The following is a 19673-nucleotide window of genomic DNA, read 5'->3' as shown; positions in this document are numbered from 1 at the left end:
ATGGTGATGCTGCCAGGCCTGGGATAGGCCTGGCACAGGCCTGACAGAACCAGAATATTTATCTGTCCATCTGGGTGCTCCTCTGCCCAAAGAGGAAAGCTTCCCCTTCTCCTCCCTTTTCATCCTGCAGAGGCATGCTGAACTTGTGTGGTGGGGCCAGACAAGCTTGATTTAATGTCCTGGTTAGACTATAGCAAACATTTACTCCTCAGCTGATGTCCTGAACAGATCTGATTACATCAGCTACAAACATTTTATCCCTTTTCCTGTTCCTCATCCTCCCTTTCACCACACTACCTTGCTTTCACTACCTCCTCTCAAATAAACAACTCATCCCTAATTACTTTCCCCAACTGGTTCCAGCTTTGCTATATCTGTACCCAAATCTGGTATTTCTAGGTAATCTCAGCTTCATATGCTATCACCAGTGGGGTTACCCAGGTATTGTTGCCCAAAAAACGTCTTGAGTACTGCCTTTCAGTGAAAGGGAGTACCTGTGAAATTCAACTTTTTCTTGAATACCTGCTCCTTTACACCTTCTGCAAGATCCAGCTGTACTTCACAGTGCACTCTGGATTTTTTGTCAGCTTCTCACATTGTCATATTCAGCAGTTTTTCATGTCATGCCCCATCATTTAGCCATGTCTTGATCACTTAGCTTAAGCTCAGGCTAGAGTCCAGTCTGTGGCCTGCACATCCCTGCAGCAGCCATCATTCTGGAAGTCCACACAGAAGCTCATTGGCTTTTCTGAGCTTCAGAGTTGCTTCAGTTCATTCTAAGCCCTGTGTACATTTTGAGACAACTGCAGCAACTATTTCCAAATTAAGTATCTCAGGATTCTGTGCAGCAGATTTGCTCTTGGCCTCAGTGAAAGAAGAAACATCAAATCTGGCAGAAGGCTGTTACAGGATTTAGATATCAAGAGCACAAGGGTGAAATGGTTCCGTGCTAGAGGATTGCATTGAAGTTTTTATACTCAGACTTCCTTGAAGACCTTGAACAAACAATCACAGGTCATTTCCAGTGAGGTTCACTGTCAGCTTGGCACAAGGTTCCTTACACTGAGCTCCATGTGCTTTGTATCCATTCATGTCTAAAAACCACACACTCCGTATTCGTTCAGAGACATTTGATGGTGGATTGGTTTGTCTGGTCCCTCTCCTCCCGCTCTGTTCCAGAGGCCTGGGCAGGGCTCTGGGCTCTGTCGTGGTGGGTGTGCCTGAAGCACAAACAGCCTTGCCAAAGCCTGGCACTCAGCCTGAACCTGAGCGCACCCCTGCCTGCACAGCCTGACGGACGGGCTGGGGTGCAGAGCTGTGCTCAGCTGACAGGCTAGGCACGGTTCAGCTCCCCACCCCTATAAACAGGGATGATCTCATCCTTTAAACTTGTGAGAGGACAGAGACACAAATAAACTCAAGGCTTTTAGACTTCCTGATGGCCATGGTAATGGGAACGAGGCAGGGGCCATAGGTGGAAAGCACTATATACAACTTTCACAGAAAAAAATTCTGCAGCTCTTCCTAAGTCTTGAAACATTCTGCATTTACTCCACAGCCTTCAAGGATGTTAAAAAAAACCCCAAAACCCCTTTTTTTCCCAAATAATCTAACATTTTCCACATCTCTTTTTTTCCCAATGTATTGATATTTGTAGAATAACAGCAAAGAGTCCAAACAAGAGATGTCCATCCTCTATTGTTTTGGAGACAGCTATAAAGTTTTGAAATATCCTCAAAGGTTGGAAATAACCCCCCTTTTGGTTGTTCAGGCAAGCTACAAACCTGGAAAATATCAGGTATATTTTCAATGAAAGCAGTCTTCTACAGTCTTTAACGAAAATTTTAAACTTGTGGTATTCTGATAAAATTGCCTAAGTTTAGTATGCACTATCATCAACAGAACACTAAAATTGATTTACCATATTTTAAAAGCGTGCTTATATTAAAAATCCCTTATACCCAGAAGTAAGTAAAATAGCTATTTTTTTGATACTGATAAATAGCTTACCACACACAAGTGTAAGGTTTAAACCCTTTCTTTTGAATGTTTGAAGTTTACAGAAAAAAATTTGTAGAACAAAAGCTGTCTGGACTCCACTTTTTATAAGTTATGGTTTTACTTGACCTGTACTTGCCACCTGCACATTTCCAACTGTGTGACGACCACTGAAAGGGACATGTAATTTATCTGCCTTGATGACTTATTTTCAAGGATCAGATAATACTTCTATCTTTGAAAAACAGAGAAGAAGAAATCTTACTTTTATTTTCATAAGTCATGATTTTTACTTCGATTTGTATTTATATTTAATTTAAACAGAATGTCCATAGATGGCCCAGAGAAAAAACTTGCCAAATTTATTACATAGTTTCCTTCAGTAGCAAAGAGGAAGATCTTATGACCAGCAGGTCTTTTCTAATAGTACTCTGTTCCTGTCATTATGATACATGTAGTGCTTGTAATCTATTCAATCCAAAAATTTCCATCTTTGGAGGAATAATTTAATAGAGTAAGAGAATAATTTTAGTTGATGAGCTATCTGGAGATCATTTCATCAGATATTCCTGTAGCTCTTCTCTGCACCTGTTCCTGGTTTTCTGCTTCTGAATATGGACCAAAATCTAGGTAAGCATTGTTACTCCTTTGAAAATTCTCATACAAACTCAGTTTCATGGTCCTAACACACTGCAAATCACAGTCATCCTGTGGCTGAATAGTACATTGCTGTTTTTTTTCTCCTTGATCCATCCAAAGGATTTGCAGGAAGAAACTCTTGTATGTATGATCTTGAACTATTGCATTTCACCCTAGTTCTTTTATCTCAGCCATTAAGGCTATCAAGTTTTTCTAACATGTTTTGAACCTTTCTTGAATAAATAGCTTCAGAAAATAACTGGAAATAAAGAAAAACGTATTTTTTGTAGGCAATGATAATTCAAAGGATAGAGAATGAGGTTTAAAGGCATGTAGCCTTTAAATTCCTGCTGCTGAATGGGACCAAGTTGGGAAGCATTTGGTTATTCCTGATAGGCAATCTCTTGAGCTCAATTTAAGACCCTGATCCTCAAGCCCTCATGACTGTACAGTGTCTTTCAGCAATAAGAGGAGGAAGCCTTTACTCATTACTGTACTTAGCCCTGAAACACAAATAACTTGTAAGCATGTGTTTGTAAGTGTATTAAAAAAAAAAGATCAGAGGAATTGCCTCATACATATTTTAAAAAGTAAATGTCAAGATGGTGAGCTTAGATTTAATTTAGGGCTTATCATTAGTGTTTTCTATGCATTTATTCATTTATGCAAGTTACAGCAAGAAAGAAGAAAATATTTATGGAGTAAAAAATATTATGGTGTGAAATACTGCTGCATGAGATGTCTGTAGCATACTAAGTTTCCCCAAACTATTCCATCATCACTTATTGCCTAGTTTGCTTCCACATAATGATTATATATTTTAATTCATGTAAAGTACACTTTTAGTGTCTCTATTCAAATCAAGGACAAACAGGACATGCCTCTCCACAATTCTGGAAAAGGACAGGTTCTGTAGGTTTCAAAGCTGGGGAATACATCAAATTTACTGAAAAAAGTGTGGAAAATCCTGAAAGGAAATTCTCTTTTTGCTGGTGTTACTGCAATAGGCTGGCATAATTCCATTCATTTCCATGGAGTCTTGCTAGGTTAAGCAAGAGAAAAACAGCAGGGTTTTTTTTTTTTTCATTACAGGACAATTAGCTATTCCTGTGCTTCAGATAAGCATAATAGAAACCTGGATTCTGAACCATTAATCAGTTTAGGATGCTATTTCAGAGAAGAAATTGTACACCTGCAAGCACTAAGCCCAGAAATAATTACACATGATGCTAACTGCTAAAAACTGCCACAACTGAGTGTCTTATAGGGAGCCCTCTTATTTTCCCTCCAGGGACACGAGCAAGGTGACAGTGCTGAGCTGAGTTGCAATACTTTGTGTCCAGGTAGAGTTTCTCTGACAACAGGAATGAGCAGAGTCCCCCAGCAAAAGGACACCTTGCACACCGAGACTGAGGTCAAATGATATTTGCAAATTTCTCTTCAAACAGTCTGTACTGCAGAGTATCTTCCCAGGAGAAATGATGCTGCAGGAAAGGAACAGATGAAATATATATAAAGCAGAGATGTACAGTAGAGTCTTTGAATAAAAAATGCCGGATGGTTGGTCTCCATGACCCCTGGTACATTGTGTCATTTTTTCTTTCTACCATCTTGAATAAAGAGAGCAGTGAGACAAACCTAGCAGTAGGTCTGCAAAGGTCTGCTGCACCTAGGAGTATTTCCTGGTTTAATGCACAGCCTGGATGTATCTTGGCTTCCAGCTGAATCCTGTGTGACCGTTCTGCACCATGTTCAACCATCTTTCCTGAGAAAGGATGCAAGGTGCACACTGCTGAGCTATCTGTGTGTGCCCCGGAACCAACCTGCACTGTCGGGTAGCAAATATTCACAAATGTACTTTGCTTTTAGCACTTGTCAGGTGTTGTACAGCAACATGTTTTGAAAAAAACAAGGTGTTCTTTGGATGATTAGTTATGCAGTGGGTTTTCTTTAAATCAACTTTCAAAAAAATTTTTGGAATAAATCTGAAAATAAAACGGTTTAATTACATTTTCAGTGAACATGGAAATCAAATGTGTGAAGCAGAAGGAGAGAAAAGTAATTTCCATGAATTTTGTTTCACTTTAAAGGATTATGCACTGAAAAGTGCAGCTACAGTTCTACACCACATATACATCAAATTGCAATGTATTTACTGACCCATCTTTCCTCACAGATATCAATCCAATTTCCTGTTAGTGAAGTGTGCATGTGCCTGCAATAAGAAGTGTTATTTTACTAAAGAGAACAGATTTTTAATGTTCACATTTTTAAAATTTTCAGATAAAGGGCAGTTGTTTGTATCTTTTAATATGAGAGTTCAAAACAACTCTTTGGAACTAGATGTAGTACTACAAAGAGAAAGCTTATGATGACTCACAGAATATTCTCTCCTAAGGAGAGAACCACTTTTCCATGGTGATGAATTTATAGACAAGGTTTAGAAACCTTCCATGGTGGGACAATTTTAGCACACAAAAAGGAAAACACTTAACCAGCTGCTCCAAGCAGCTTTATGGATGCTATTTATAATCTTTTTGCTCATATAGATACATTTAAGCTGTTTTCAGGCTCTGTAACTTTTTTTTTATTGGAGCCTTTTTGTTTGGAAAGACAGAGGTTGCATCCATTTGTTTCTCATACCATATGAGTTCCTTGATAATCTGCCCAAAAGGAGGAACCAGCCCCTCTGGAGAGCCCATGCTGCCAGCTTGGGCGTGTGCTCCCAGTCTTCCCTGGCACACTCTCTGCTCACAGACCAGCAGCTCTGCAGATGATTGCTTGCAGAACTTCTATCAATATTTTGTCAAAAGCCTTGATAAGCTAGATAAGAATAAAGACAGAAAATGTATGTGGAACCCCATCTAGGGCCTGCATGTGAATATAAAAGCCACCTTCCAAGTAAAATTAACAGTACACTAATTGCCTGCAGGATCTGAACATGGGGAGGTATTTGTATATGTCAGGAGACTGAAAAAAAACCAGCCAAAATGCGTTTGATGTGTTCACCATAATTATCTTCTTCATTACTGATTTTAAGGACTGGGAACATCAGTACAATAGGTATGTAGAAGTGCCTTTGCTTTGATAAACTCCATCTTGAACACACTGGATTCTGTTCAATTCTTTTTTAGGGGAGTGAGAAAGTGGAGGGGTTGTTGTTGTTGGGGTTTTTTTTCCCATTATTTTAAAAGTGAAATGGCTTTATGTATTATCAGGGGCCTCTCAGATACACCCATGGTCAGCTCTCTGTAGGAGCTGGGGTGTAAAAGCCAGCCAAAATCAGTTTGCTGGACATGGGTCTCTCTTTATAAAGGCTGTGCATTTGTCTAGCCCATCAGGATATTACATTATATCCTTCTGCATGTTTATTGCCATAAATTTAGGTTCCAACCTGGCACAAGGTTTCTCAGGGGCAGACTAAGGACAGCCTTCATGCCTACTGATGTTGTAATACACACATCACAGTTCTTGCACTCACTCAGCTATGCGTGTTGATGAAAAAGATGTCAGGATACTACACCTAAACATGTCTATACTAGATGGTAAGTTTTCAGTCTCACTGAACAGCAAGGAATGGATGGGAAGGAGGGGTATAACACATCCACACATACAAACAAGATAGCTATGCATAATTTGATGGGTTTGAATCTTTGAACTTAGTCATGATATGCATATATGCAATCTGACTCTCCTTTGACCTGGATTTTCTAAAACAAATTCTTTACCTCTCGTTCCTCAAATCAGTCCTGAGTATCTGACACAAAACTGACCTATCACTGAAAAATGATACCTATAGTGCTGAAGAAAAAAAAAGCCCACCAAATGCAGAATACTATTTGAAAAACAAAATCAAGCTGAAGGCCTGGGGAGGGACATAAATATTTCAGTGGCAATGAAATTATTTATTCTCTGAAGACAGCTCCTGTAACACAGCTGCACCAGGCATTAAGGCAATTATATTTTCCCATTTTTATAAGCTGCTTGAGAAATATTTTTTTTCCACTAGATTAAAGCTGTGTCAGTTCTCTACAAAATCACTTCTGACTTCAGGGATATTGGAGATACATGTTGAGTAAATCTCAAAGTGAAATCTTGGGATTTGCTTCTTTATTGTGGTAATAGTTATTTTATTTGTGTGGGACGACTTGAAATTCTACACAAACTTCTGTGCCTCTTAGTTTGCTAATACCCTGACCTCACAGCATGCCGTAGTAAGAATCCTCTAAGCAAAAAAGTGAAAATTCTGCTTTTGGTTAAGAGAATAATTTTTAGTTTAACTGCACCTATCAAACTTTTCACAATTTCAACACAATTGAAAAGAAGGCCAATTTCACAGGTCTTCCCTGAGCAGTGCTGTAACCCTCCAACACCTTCCACCAGGGTGCTGTGAATAGACAGAACGATTTTGTTGTGTTCTGGCAGCTAGAAGACACTAAAGATGCTGTTTGTAGACACACAAGAAAACATTGCCTGTCTACCAACATGAGTTCATTAATAGACCAGGCACAAAACCAAATTCTGAAGTGCTGAGAGGGACTACTTTGTAAAAATGATGACCACACGTGTCTTGGCAAAGCACATTGTGAAGAGCTGTCTTATTCCTGCTGTCAGCTGCCAGGCCACCTGACCCGACACAGCCCAGTGATGGGCATCTTACGACTATTCAAACTGATAAAGACACAAATCACCTTCTAGAAGACCTCTCTTCATCATCTACACAGTGAAATATTTCTGTAAGGACCAATGCAGTACAGAGCACAATGCAGTTATTTCACAGAATCATTACACTGGAAGAGACCTCCAGGATCATCAAGTCCAACCCAACCCTAACCTCAACTAAACCACGGCACCAAGTGCCACATGTAGTCTTTCCTTAAACAAATCCAGAGATGGTGAATCCACCATCTCCCCAGGTAGACCATTCCAATACTTTATTACCCTTCTTGTAAAAACTTTTTCCGAATATCCAGGCTATATTTCCCTTGGCGCAGCTTGAGACTGCATCCTCTCACTCTGTCAGTTGCCCCACCTGACTACAACCACCTTTCAGGAAGTTGTAGAGAGTGATAAAGTCACCTCTGAGTCTTCTGTTCTCCAGGCTAGACAATCCCAGCTCCCTCAGTTGTTCCTCATAGGGCTTGTGCTATTTTACATTATATATAAATAGGTATGTATAAAATATATTCTATTTTCTATTCTATTCTAGATTCTATTATTTATATTTTATATTAATGCCTTACATAAATTAAGGCTCTCTGTTCCCTTGCCTTTTTCCCCTTTTTTTTCTCTCAAACTTGCTGTTCTCTGATTCTAGGGCTATGACTGCTTTGAGCACTTATTTTGAGCTTTGCACACTAACCTAACCACTCTGCACATTCTGATGTTTCCTTGAACCAGCTGAGAATTACTTTTATTCCTGTTTCTCATTAGCAGAAGATAAATGTATATTTTTAAAATGAGGGCAATAAATAAGGGTTAACAGGCAATGAATAAATTAACAGGTCTTGGTGAGGTTATTTATGTGACTGAAGAGAGGTGAAATACTTCAGCAAGGAATAAATGCAGTCCATATATTATAGCTGTGTTGTGAGGTTGATATTTAACTTCAAGGCAATACGTGTTTATGACTGGAAGGAGAAAGATTTATTTTAAATATTTAAATAATAAACTGTGTCTTAAAATACCTTTCAAAAGCACTTAGTGTTCTTTTCTTTTTTTGTTGGTGTTAATACACATTGTTTTATTCAAGTTGATGGAGTTACGCTTGCTTGCATAAACTGGTCATGAATTTTCCTATCTGCTGACATTTGTGATCTGCAGATGTTGGTGCAAAACATTCATTGCAGGATGTTTATTGCCCTGAAATCCAAAGATCATTACTGGTATTTGTTTAAAATAAACCTATCTTGCATGGGCACGTGGGCAAATAAATCTTTCTGCAGGACAACCCTCACAGCAACATTTTCAATCCTGACAGCTTTCATTTTTGGGTTTTTTTTGTTTGTTTGTTCTATTTAAAAATATCCTGATTGTAGGGTGAGTTGATGTAATACCCAACAAAGCTGCCAATGCCAAAGTTCTCCCCATTATACCAGAAGGCTTGCTGAGCTGGAGCACTTCGCAATAAAAGTCTACACCTGAAACACAGCTTGACAATGACAGCAATGTGGGCAAGTGAGAAATTGTGTGATGTTCTGAAAACTTTCCCATTCTGCATGGAGAGGAAAGTCTTTTCTGGTCAGAACTAGATGATCCTTAAGGTTCCTTCCAAGGCAAACCACCCAATGGTAAATCCAACAGAAAGAGTCAGCAGCCCAAATTAGCATTGAGATAACTCCTGCATGTGAAATCTCTTGTCTGGGCTTAATGGCAGAGTGAAGGGAGTTTAGTGCATCATCTGAACATCCTTAATACAGTGTATTTAAGGATTCTTTTTTGTTTTCACTCTTCTATTTTGCTTTGAAACTTCTCTTGCTCTGTGGCAGAAAGGGGCTCTAGAATTGGAACCAACCACATTAATGTTGTCTGCATGAAATGAGTTATTGTCTTAAGACTTCTCATGACAGAGGATGTAGCAAGACCAGGGATGGTTGGCAATTAGTAGTTATACTCTGAATGTTGGAATAGTCCAAATTTGTAGCCCATTCCTAGCAGATTCATATGGCTGTGCTTAACATGGCAAATATGTATTTTATGTAGTCTGTTAATACAGGCATAAACTGCTTGTAGTGAGTGCTACAATTAAAGCTGCTCACGTCTGCCTGTTTGCTGGAGAAAAAACAAGTTCACTTTCAGACCTCATCATTCATATTGAGCTCATCTATCCCATTTAGCATTTTGATTTTGTGAAAATGGTGGAAGTTAAGCTAGTCTTTTCTAAATCTTTGCCAGTTGCACGGGAAGATAAATTACATAGGTATGTTAGACCATCTGCTTTTAATAATTTTTATAGGAGCAGCAAAGATGATGTTGATAAATCTTACTAATATTGTAATTAGAGACAATGTAAATATAAATTAAATACTAATGAAATATTTTTAGCAGTAAATTTCCAAACTTTTTAATACTGCTCACTGGGAAACAGCACCGTAGAAGTCAGCAATGCATTCAAGTTTCAGATTTGAATATTCCCACCAAAATGATGTCAAGTAGAAGATTGGTAAGGCAGTTCCAGCACAAGGAACCACTGAACAATGTGAAAGAAAAGGGAGAAAACTGGTGCATTTTTTGCTTGTTTTTGTGAACAGAAAACTCTGAGGTAGCATTTTAGCTCAAGGAGTACAGACTTGAACAGTAAAAAACACAGAGTACAAATGAGTATTAAATGAACAACTGCATTACAGATCTAGCAGTGTCCAGTGGTGCTGTATGAAGGGCTGTCCTGCAGGAGCATCAGGTATCTGTAGTAATCCCACTTGCCCTGACCAGAGACAGTTTCCTGCCTCCAGCAACTGTTTCTGTTGTGATGCCTAGACCAAGACAATTCTCTTTGCCTTTACTTCACACCTAAAGCACCATAAATTCCTTAAAGACCTCTTGATGTGCTTCCAGAAATCATATGCAATATAAAATTGCTTTGAGATTCTTTGAATGCTAGTATGGGTCAAAAGATGGTTATCTTTATCAAAGCTTCTTTATCAGACCATTTCTATTTTGGAACAGTCCTCTCACCCAGAGTCAGCCAGACATACCTGTGGTAGGTGACAGGTGTGTCCAGCTGAATACTTGGCTAGACAGTGTCACCTGCACAAGGAAGAGCAGTGTGCTGCTGTAACATTTTAAATCGTCCTCACTGATTCTGTTCACATTTTTCAGTAAATCAAAAATCCAAGGTAGTGTGGACAGTAACATAGTGTGGTGTGTAAGGGGATATTTTCCCCTCTACCATTAAGTGTTGTTGTTTAAAATTTTGGGGGGCTCCCGGGGCAGGTCCCCTGGGAGACCCCCGGGTCCTAAGGTCGTGGGTGTTCCCGTGCTGGCAGGCAAAGAGACTCAGACGCTGGTGGGGTGCTGATGAGATGAGGGTTTATTCACTGAGGGAGAGGGGAAGGGAAGGGGGGAAGGGGAAGGAGAAGAGGAAAGGGGAGCGTCCGGAGGCCTCTAGGGGAAGAGGGGCAAAGAGGACGAACCTTCTGCGTTTGCATTCTTAACACCGAGGTTCAAAGGGGCGCGGTAACATTCTCCAGCCAATAGAGTTACAGATACACGATACTGCAGGGAGGGTACAGACTTGGGATAAACCATACATTTTCCAGGGGTGAGCCAGAGCAAACCATTTCCATAAAATGCAATCCCACAATTAAGCAAGAAGCTGTGACAGCTGTGCTCAGTTTACTGCAAGGGAAGCTGCCACGGGCAGACATGCAGGTGCCTCCTCTTAAATCTTCAGCCCAGGCTCAGAAACCTCTCCAGGGCTGCTGGGACTTTCCCTACATTTCTTAAACCCACTCACGGTAATGTGACCCCATTTATAGTTATTTCATAAGTGGAAGCCTGGTATTAACCACTCTTGTTATTGGAGAATTTGTATTTCTTGTTATTGATGTCTTGGTTTCCATAAAGAAGGTGTTCAAAAGACACTTTTGCAAATGAATTGAAGGAAGAAATGGATACTGAGAGTTCCTGCTTTGCTATTTTTGTGCTGGGTGTGGTGTGTGCCTAGCTAACGTGTGTGTGGCTGGCTGATGGGGACACAGAGCAGAGAAGGCAGAGAGCACCCAGGGAGTGCCAGGTGGGCACCACAGCACAGGCACAGCTGTGGGGTTGTGCTGACCACACAGCCTGCCATGGCCTTCCACCAGGTCCACTCAGATGGGTGCCTCACGTGAACATTTTGCTTTCCCTGATACAATTTTTTTTACTGAAGGACAAATAGTGTTCTCTAGATATGACTAATTTCAGTCCTCAGCTAACAAAAGAAATGGTATGGAGGATTTGAATTGCTGCAGTGGCTAGTCAGCCAGCTGATTCCTCATATCTGAGGACAGTGATTGGAAGTGATCTGGATGTTTACTGACACAACACCCTTCAGCACAGAGGTCCCAATATACAGATGGTGTAAGGCAATGCTTTAAAGTAACTCAGTTTCTTCTACAGTTATTGTGTTGGGTCACAAAGCAAAGAAGAGGAAAAATTTTGGTATTTTAAATACCTTCCTGGTACAGAGCGGGTAATTACTTCATTTTTAGGCAATACAAATCTGATTACAGTGTGAAAGCATTCTGCTGAAAACAGAGCCAATAGCTGAGTAAAACTTTAAAAACATGTACAAAGAAAGAAGTCATGGATTGCTCTGGATGGACCTACTCCCTGTTATACCCACAAATTACAAAAACAAGACACCACAAATACAGCAGTTTCATATTCTCTTCCAAGACACCTCAGAAATCTCAGTATCTTTGTCAATGAAAGGTGATGGAGATTAGGAAAAAACCTTTTCTGCAGACATGCTGTTTACAAGCTGCAGTATCTCAGACACATTATTCTTTAGGTGCTAGTGGAGAGGGATAGAAGCTACATAAACCTTTTAATTCAGATCAGAAGTGCACTTCTGAAGTGAACCTGAGTGTCCCTCCCCCCACACACATGGTTCTCACTGTGACACAGCCTCGGGGTTTCTGACACACATTGGACTGCTCTGAGGGAGAACTTGACTGAACATAAACTGAGGGATGCTCTTGGGGCATCCCAAACACAAATCATCTTTTAGTCCGTGGGATGAGATCAGCCAGTCCAAAGCAAAACCCAACCAGATCCATGTAATGCAGAGAATGTCTGGTACTCAGCACCAGCTGTCTGCACAGCATGACCTGCTCACACAGAACCTGAAAGGGTGATTATTTTGACTCAAAATGCCAAGATTTATAAGTAGGCTTCTGCTTAGATTTAAATTTAACCAAAATTACTTTAACTCCTGGAGGGCCATTTTGCCTTCAGAAGACCATGTGTTTGAGAGGGTGGATATATATCCTCCACCACTGCCTGCAGAAAACATTTTTCCCCCACTCAAATCCATGTCATTAACACATGAGCTACAAGTCATCCTGTCTTCTGGAGAAATTTCACCCTCAAGCTTTCATCATTATTGAGGTAAATTCTAATTTGTCAATTACTACTCATGAAATTTATTTATTCCCAGAGAAACAGTAATAAGAAAGTTAATCTATTTAGCTTCCAGAAAAAAAAAATTAAAATGTATTTTAAATACCTCAGCTGCCTCTTTTTTTTGCATCAGCACAAGCATGAAAAAAACCTCACTGAAATTTCTTTTCTGTCAAAGGCCAATTTAATCAAAAAACACCCAGAGTAACTTTTGTTTTTACCAGCTCTACTTGACACATGTTTTCTGCCTACAAGGGCACTACATTACACAAGCGTTGATATCTGAATGCTATCAAAGTCAGTACATACTTAAATGTGTAAAATAATCTTTCTCAGCTCCACATTAGACTCTTATGTGAAATATTACAGTTTTAAGCAAGTGTCAATGAAACCAAAGCACTCTTCTTCCAAACCTCTCCATAAAATATTTTAATGATTCACTTATACATGTACATAGCTTTCTAAAGGTCTTTTGCAAACCTATAAATCCTCTGTTCTTAAAGATTTTAGAAGATCATGCCATTAACCTAACTTTTAAAAATGTGATGTAAAAGTTTAACTACTAATTCTGATGTTTCTAGCTTCTTTTGTCTCTTCAGTATTTGTTTAGCTATTTTAGAGTAATATATAAATGTCAGCATTAAATTAGGAAGCATCCTGTCTGAGCCAATAGTGATTCATTTTACTAAGTGATTTGATAGATTTTAGGGCCTCATTTTCCTGCTCTGAGGTTTGCATTTCGCATTTATTCTGAAGGTCAATTGCCAAGAGAATGAGCTGTGTAGCAAAGAAACTATCAGATAAAGTTAACAGATGCCTAATTCCCTGGGTAAATGAGTATTTTGGGTGCTATTTGCCTACAGGAAGCCTTTTAATCTGCTGGAGTTTGATACAGCTGCCACAGCATTAAATGGCATCCTGGTGCTATGTTGTTACTGTTGTAAATGACCATGCTATCACATGACCAGATAAATACAGTATATTACAGAAATGCACCAGATCCATGGCTGGTTCAGGGAGCAGAGCAGGGTGGCTGCTAGCTTGGCATTTGCTCTCACTTTGGATGTGAAAGTAAAGAGAGTCCTGCTTCTATAATTCTCCTTAATGCTCACGCTTAATGAGCAACACCTAAAACTTGCCTTTGGGAATGCTCTGAAGAGCAGAGTAGCTGCTGAATTCCCTCATCACATTACTATTCACAGTGAAAAAAAGGGAAGAAGCAGAACTCTTTTATTTACACTCTCTGATACCAATGTCATAAGTGAAACTATATTATTGATTTTCAAATTAGTTTAACAGCATAGTTAGTAATACCACAGTACTACCATGGCTTTTTATATTAGCTTATGAAACATTGATAACCCATTCTGTGGCCCATTGCTGGTCTGAGGTTTGATGGCAGTATAAATTCTGAATAAGCAGTCACTTGGAAGAGAAGTGGGAGCACCATTATCAAAAGAACAGGGAGTGCAATGAAGAAGATGGAGGCAGTGAGGGGAAAGGCTGCTCAGAAGACTTTTTTGTGAAAACACGACTTGTCACTCAGCATAACACACTGTGGCAGCCAGTGGCACCAGTGACAAATTGCACATGGAATCAACGAGGGGTGATATCTGCAATTCTCTGTTTTCCCAGTCAGTGCTGACTTTGAGTTTGTGCAGACTCTAAGAGAACTTTAAGAAATTATGGATGCCGAAAACAAAAGCATTAGTCTATTTACCTGCTGCCTTTGAGTATATAAGTTCACAGTAGAAACTTATTTTCCACACTATTTCAGATATTTTTGATTGCATGGTCTGAGCAGAAAAAAAAAAAAAAAGGCCAATCTTAAGCTTAGCATGAATATAAGTGACTCCATAACTTCAGAGGTATGTTATATACAGAATGAAGGGTCAGATGTAGGGGCAAGTATACCAGGATGTTGTAACCAACCCAGAAATAGAACAGATTAAGAGTGAACTATGTAAATTCCTCTATCTCCTATGTCACCTAATTTGGAAACTACTGATACTCCTTTTAAGCAACTTTATGTTTTATTAGGGCTCAACTCCAGGAGATAGACGAGACTCTTTTTTTGCCCAACAGCAGATTCCATCTACTTCTAAAAGCAGTAAGGTGCCTCTCTGCAGAGCACATTAAATCGAGATATACACAAATGGGCCCATTTGCAATCTATGCTGACATACCTGGTTGATTCTAGATTCATTTTTGTAACTGACAAATACAGTTTACAGCTGACTTCCTGTAGTACTAGACCTTTGTAAAGAAAGCAATTGAGACGTTTCTGACCAGTCAATGGATGCATCAAGAGTATGCCACAGACGGAAATCTTTTCATTGCTGCTTTTGAATGTCTTTGAGTGTAGAACTGTTGGTGATGCAGGTTCACAATTCTTGTAGTGCTGTACATTTGTCCCAGTCCCAATCAGAAATGCATATTTAGAAGCTCAGAAGAGCAAGGCCATAAGCCCTAAGCACAAGGACTGAGTGTGAAGGTTTCGTGCATGGAGATCATCTGAAGAGAGAGAAGGGAGGGGAATAAACCTAAATATTAAATGTTAAAGCTTCTGCAACCAGGAACACATGGCAGTCCAGACAGCCCACCGCCAGATAAAGCATGTGGCAAACTCAAAGGCCCAATTTAAAGCTGGCAATATAGTCTGTTTAGGCTGCCAAAGAACCAGATGTGTCATGCCTGGAAGACTTTCCTTCACTGACTCTTTGCTTATGGGTCCTGTGACTGATATTCCAAAAGCACACCATAAACCATTTACAATTTAATGGGAAGTATTGTGATCACCAACATACCATTTTTTAAACAAAAGGTTGAAGTTACTTCTTGTCAATTTAAAACACACAAAAAATGATCCTTTAAATTGTTTATCTTACTATTTCTAGTACTTTGGACTTAGCTGGGCTCAAAATCTGTTACCAATATGACTTCATTTATGGAGAAATGTTTGTAAAATGAAGTAGAGAGTGTCTTATTTCATTTAATAAACTCAGTTTACAGCTAAATAATACAAATTTTTGTGTAGAAATGTGGAGCGAGGTTGGAAAATTCTCATCACAACTTGAATTAAAATGAATTAACATGAACTGCGGTTTCATTCACCTTGGAGAATTTAGCAACTTCTGGAGAAAACATTTTGTTTATTATCATCTGTTCAACACAGGAATTGTCTTAGCCAATACTGCCCAGAATTATGCAGATTTCTGAATAACTATCTGTTTTTTCCCCCAGAAATTCAATAGGTAAATTTAAAAAATCAGAAAATCAGATGGCAATATTATTTATTTTATCTAAAGGGACAAAAAAGCTGTAAGCTTGAAGGAAAAGTATGACTTGAAAAATATTCTTTAAGCAGGGAAACAAGGCAGTAGGGTTTGGGAATCCCTTATGCAACCTAGAAAAGAAACAAAATCTATTTTTGGGGAGCTCTGCTAAACAAAAAAGGCAGAGCTGTTATTAGATGGTAAAGTTTTTACTTACACATATATGAAAAAAGATTTAATGCTCTGAACTGAAACTTGTGGAAATTTCATGTATTTGCCCAGTAATCACCTTTTCCTCAAATTAAGGAAGCATCATGCTTCCTTAATCCAGCATTCATGGCTGGATTGTGATGTCATTGTTGTAATTCCATCAAAACCTCCCTGCAGTCCCAGGGCTGCTGTCCCAAAACTCTTGACTGGCACAGCAGTGACTCTGTGTTTCCAAAGTTCAAGGTGTGGCTACGGCTGAGTCACGGCTCGGAACAGCCACTGAGCAGTCCCTGAATGTGACACGATGAGTTTGGCTCTTGACTGGAGGAAGGCAGGGGGGTGAAGGGGCGGCTAGGAAAGGCTCAGGGCACTGACAACACACAGCAAGTTCCATTAGTGCCACTCTCCATGCTGGAGCTGGGTGACATGTGGTAATAGGCAGATGTTTTATGCATTGTTAAAACAACTTACAACTGATATCTTGAGACATGCCATTACATTTGTTTATTACTTAATTGTTAAAAACATTACCACACTGATTATTTGTTTAACATGAATCTGGAATCTAATTTGCTAAACTACAACAAACCACAAATGCAGAGATCTCCTCTAAGTATTGTGCCTTTGTCACTGAAATACCAAACTTGCCATCTGAGGTTTTGTGTCATTCATTTTGTTTAGAAAATACAGTGCTGTGCTCTTAGAATAAAACACTCTATGCTGCAGAAGTTGGATATATGAAACACGGTGTAAACATGTTCTGCCTAAGAGCAGGCAGACAGCAAATGCCTAGGGCATTCTGTAATTGTCCTGGGAACAGTTTCTAAATCATCTCAGATTTATTACTGTAATTTTCATCACATACCGGATAGAGTAAATGTTTCTTAAGGTTTTATCTGAAAAAGACAGATTGTTTAGTCTACCTGACTGCATGACATCACGCTGTTCCTACTTTCTGCATGAAAGACAGTTACCTTTGTGTGGATTGCTTTGACTTACCAGCTTTGGAGGTATCATGGATAATGATGCACATACTTGTGTGAAGGTATAAAAATATACTTGTAACTTTTAGTGGAAAGGGAAATTGCTATCAACTTCATCCAGGATGTGTTACACTGGACTGAAATGTGTTACACTGACCAGGGTAGATAATGTCTGTCAGAGCTACTGTTTATGACCTCTTGCTTACTCCTCTTTTTTGATCCCTATTGCCAACTCTCACACAGAGAAATACACCAACTAAACCCTGTTACTTAACCCAAGCAAATACACCAACAAAGTCCAAAAGGATCCAGCAGAACAAGACACCAAGTCCAGAGAGTGTCAGTGGAGTCTTACACTCAGGTATCAGTTATTTCTCAGCAGTGCTCACATCTACCTATTGCAAAACAGAGCTTTGTCTGATGAAAATTTCCCAAGTGTGATTTAAGATCTCTCTTGATAAAATAACTCACAAAAATTAATGAAATGCAGAAGAGAGCTGCTAGCTCCTTAAACAAATCATTCCATCAGCATTTCTTCCCTTCTGTCCAACACAAAACAAATCCCAAAATTGGAAACATTCATAATAATAAAACATTGTTGAGCTTATTTTCACCTGGATAAGACTGCTATTTATCACAGTGTCTGGGCCCACTGTCCCAAAGCTGTTTTAGAGCTGAAACTGCTATTGCCTGATTGTACTGCCGTCACACAATAGCAAAGATCTGGAATTATGGGCTGAGCCAGGGGGTAGGAAAATGCCTCAATCCCTACCCGGAACAGTTCTGCAGGCTGTTTACAAGGAGAGATTAGGACAATGAAGTAGAAAAGGGGTGAGAACTGAGAGGGAGGTATGAGGAAAAGGTGCAGGTTTTTACACAGCAGGCTGTAATCTCAGCTCAGCACCTGCACAGCCAGCAAAAGGAAAGACTCTTTGAAAAAGACAGCTGAGAAACTATGTACATAGCCTTCTGTGAGAGAACTTTTGATGCCAAATGCTATTTCCATCAGGGAGCTGCTGCTTGCCAAGATATGTCCCCCAAGCAGCATTTTCACTCAAAATCTCCTGCTGCTGCTGTAGCACCCAGTGTTTTTATGAGATAGAGCTTCTATTTACTTACTCCCATATGAAGGTGAAATGCTGAGCTAGGGAAGGTTGGTTGGTCTAATTGATTTTGCTGAGTTTTTGGCAGGTAAATAGGATGTATCTCAATTTGACTGAAATGGTCTCAAAGAGTGAGATGAAGTTTCAGATAAAAAATATACAATGTTTGTATTGTTTTATGCTATCTTGGATGCACAAATTATGAAACCTGTGATCAATATCGAACCTCTCTGCTTTGCTCTACATCTTCTTCTAGAAAAGGACAGTTGCTTTGACAGGGTTTATAAAAAATGTAAACAAAAGGGTTTTTTTTTAATTAGCATGTCCACCAAACACTAAATTCAGAACCCAGATGGAAAGTTGTATTTATTTTTGATTTTATTTTTTAGAATCAAGATATCACATTCTCTGCTTTTATACACTTTCAATTTAAATTATATTTTTTACACTGTACACTGGGATAAATTCATTGGGTGAATTAATTTCCATTTGCAATTACTCCAGCCTATAAAGCTGCAATGGGCATAATATTTGCATTTTGAGCTACACTTGATGCACTGTGTCAATTAATACCACAAAAATGTAGAGCTCTATAAAATCCTTAAATTGTTGGCTCCATATTTCTGCAGCTTCTTTCTTATTATACTTTTTTTTGTTACCAGCTATCATTATATCAAGTTTCATGGAAAATGGAGTTGGCATCCTCCATGGCTAAGAACAAGCTGCCAACACTTATATTATGCAAGAAGCAGGACAATATATGAGGTGATTCTTTGTGGGTTTTGTTGGAATTTTTGGGTTTTTCTGTCTCAAATGAAAAATATATCTCTTTGTTGAGCTTCCATTTTTGCTTTTGTAAAATAGAGAGGAGTTACCTAAGCCAAACATCAGGATAATGTGTGGCCAAAACAGCAGAGGCCTCTTTGGCTGCCATGCTCAACCAAGAGGCAACATTTCCTCCAGTTAATCCTTAACATAACAGAAGATAACTCTTACTTCTCTCTTCATAAATTGTCATTTAAAACTCTCCCTTCCTTGTTTCGCATGAGCAATAATGAAGCTTAAAACAACAAAATTCCACATGCAATGGGTACCCAAGTTCTGAATGCAGTGAAGAGTGTTTGGTGTTCCTGTTTTATGAGCAAGACGTCACTGCTAAGAGCAAGCATCTGCGTGTTCCTCACAGACAACAGATTTCAGTCTTGTTCTGAGATTACTTCATTGTGCAGCATCTGGTGTTTTATAGCCATGCAGTTTAGAAATAAATACTCTCTCTGCAATTTTATAACTTTAGAAATATTGCCTTAAATTCACCCATTTATTTATGTCTTCTTCTAAGAAGCAAGGTTCTTTATATAAAA

General features: G+C 39.1%; 1 protein-coding gene across 1 annotated transcript in view; it reads right to left on the bottom strand.

The window, feature by feature from the left end:
• CPA6 (carboxypeptidase A6) overlaps positions 1-19673 on the bottom strand; it is an 83377-nt gene that overhangs the window by 51849 nt on the left and 11855 nt on the right. The window lies entirely within an intron of this gene.

This window comes from Prinia subflava, chromosome 1 (genome assembly GCF_021018805.1).
Source record: "Prinia subflava isolate CZ2003 ecotype Zambia chromosome 1, Cam_Psub_1.2, whole genome shotgun sequence".
Classification (NCBI taxonomy): Eukaryota; Metazoa; Chordata; class Aves; order Passeriformes; family Cisticolidae; genus Prinia; species Prinia subflava.
This window is presented reverse-complemented; position numbering and strand designations above follow the sequence as displayed.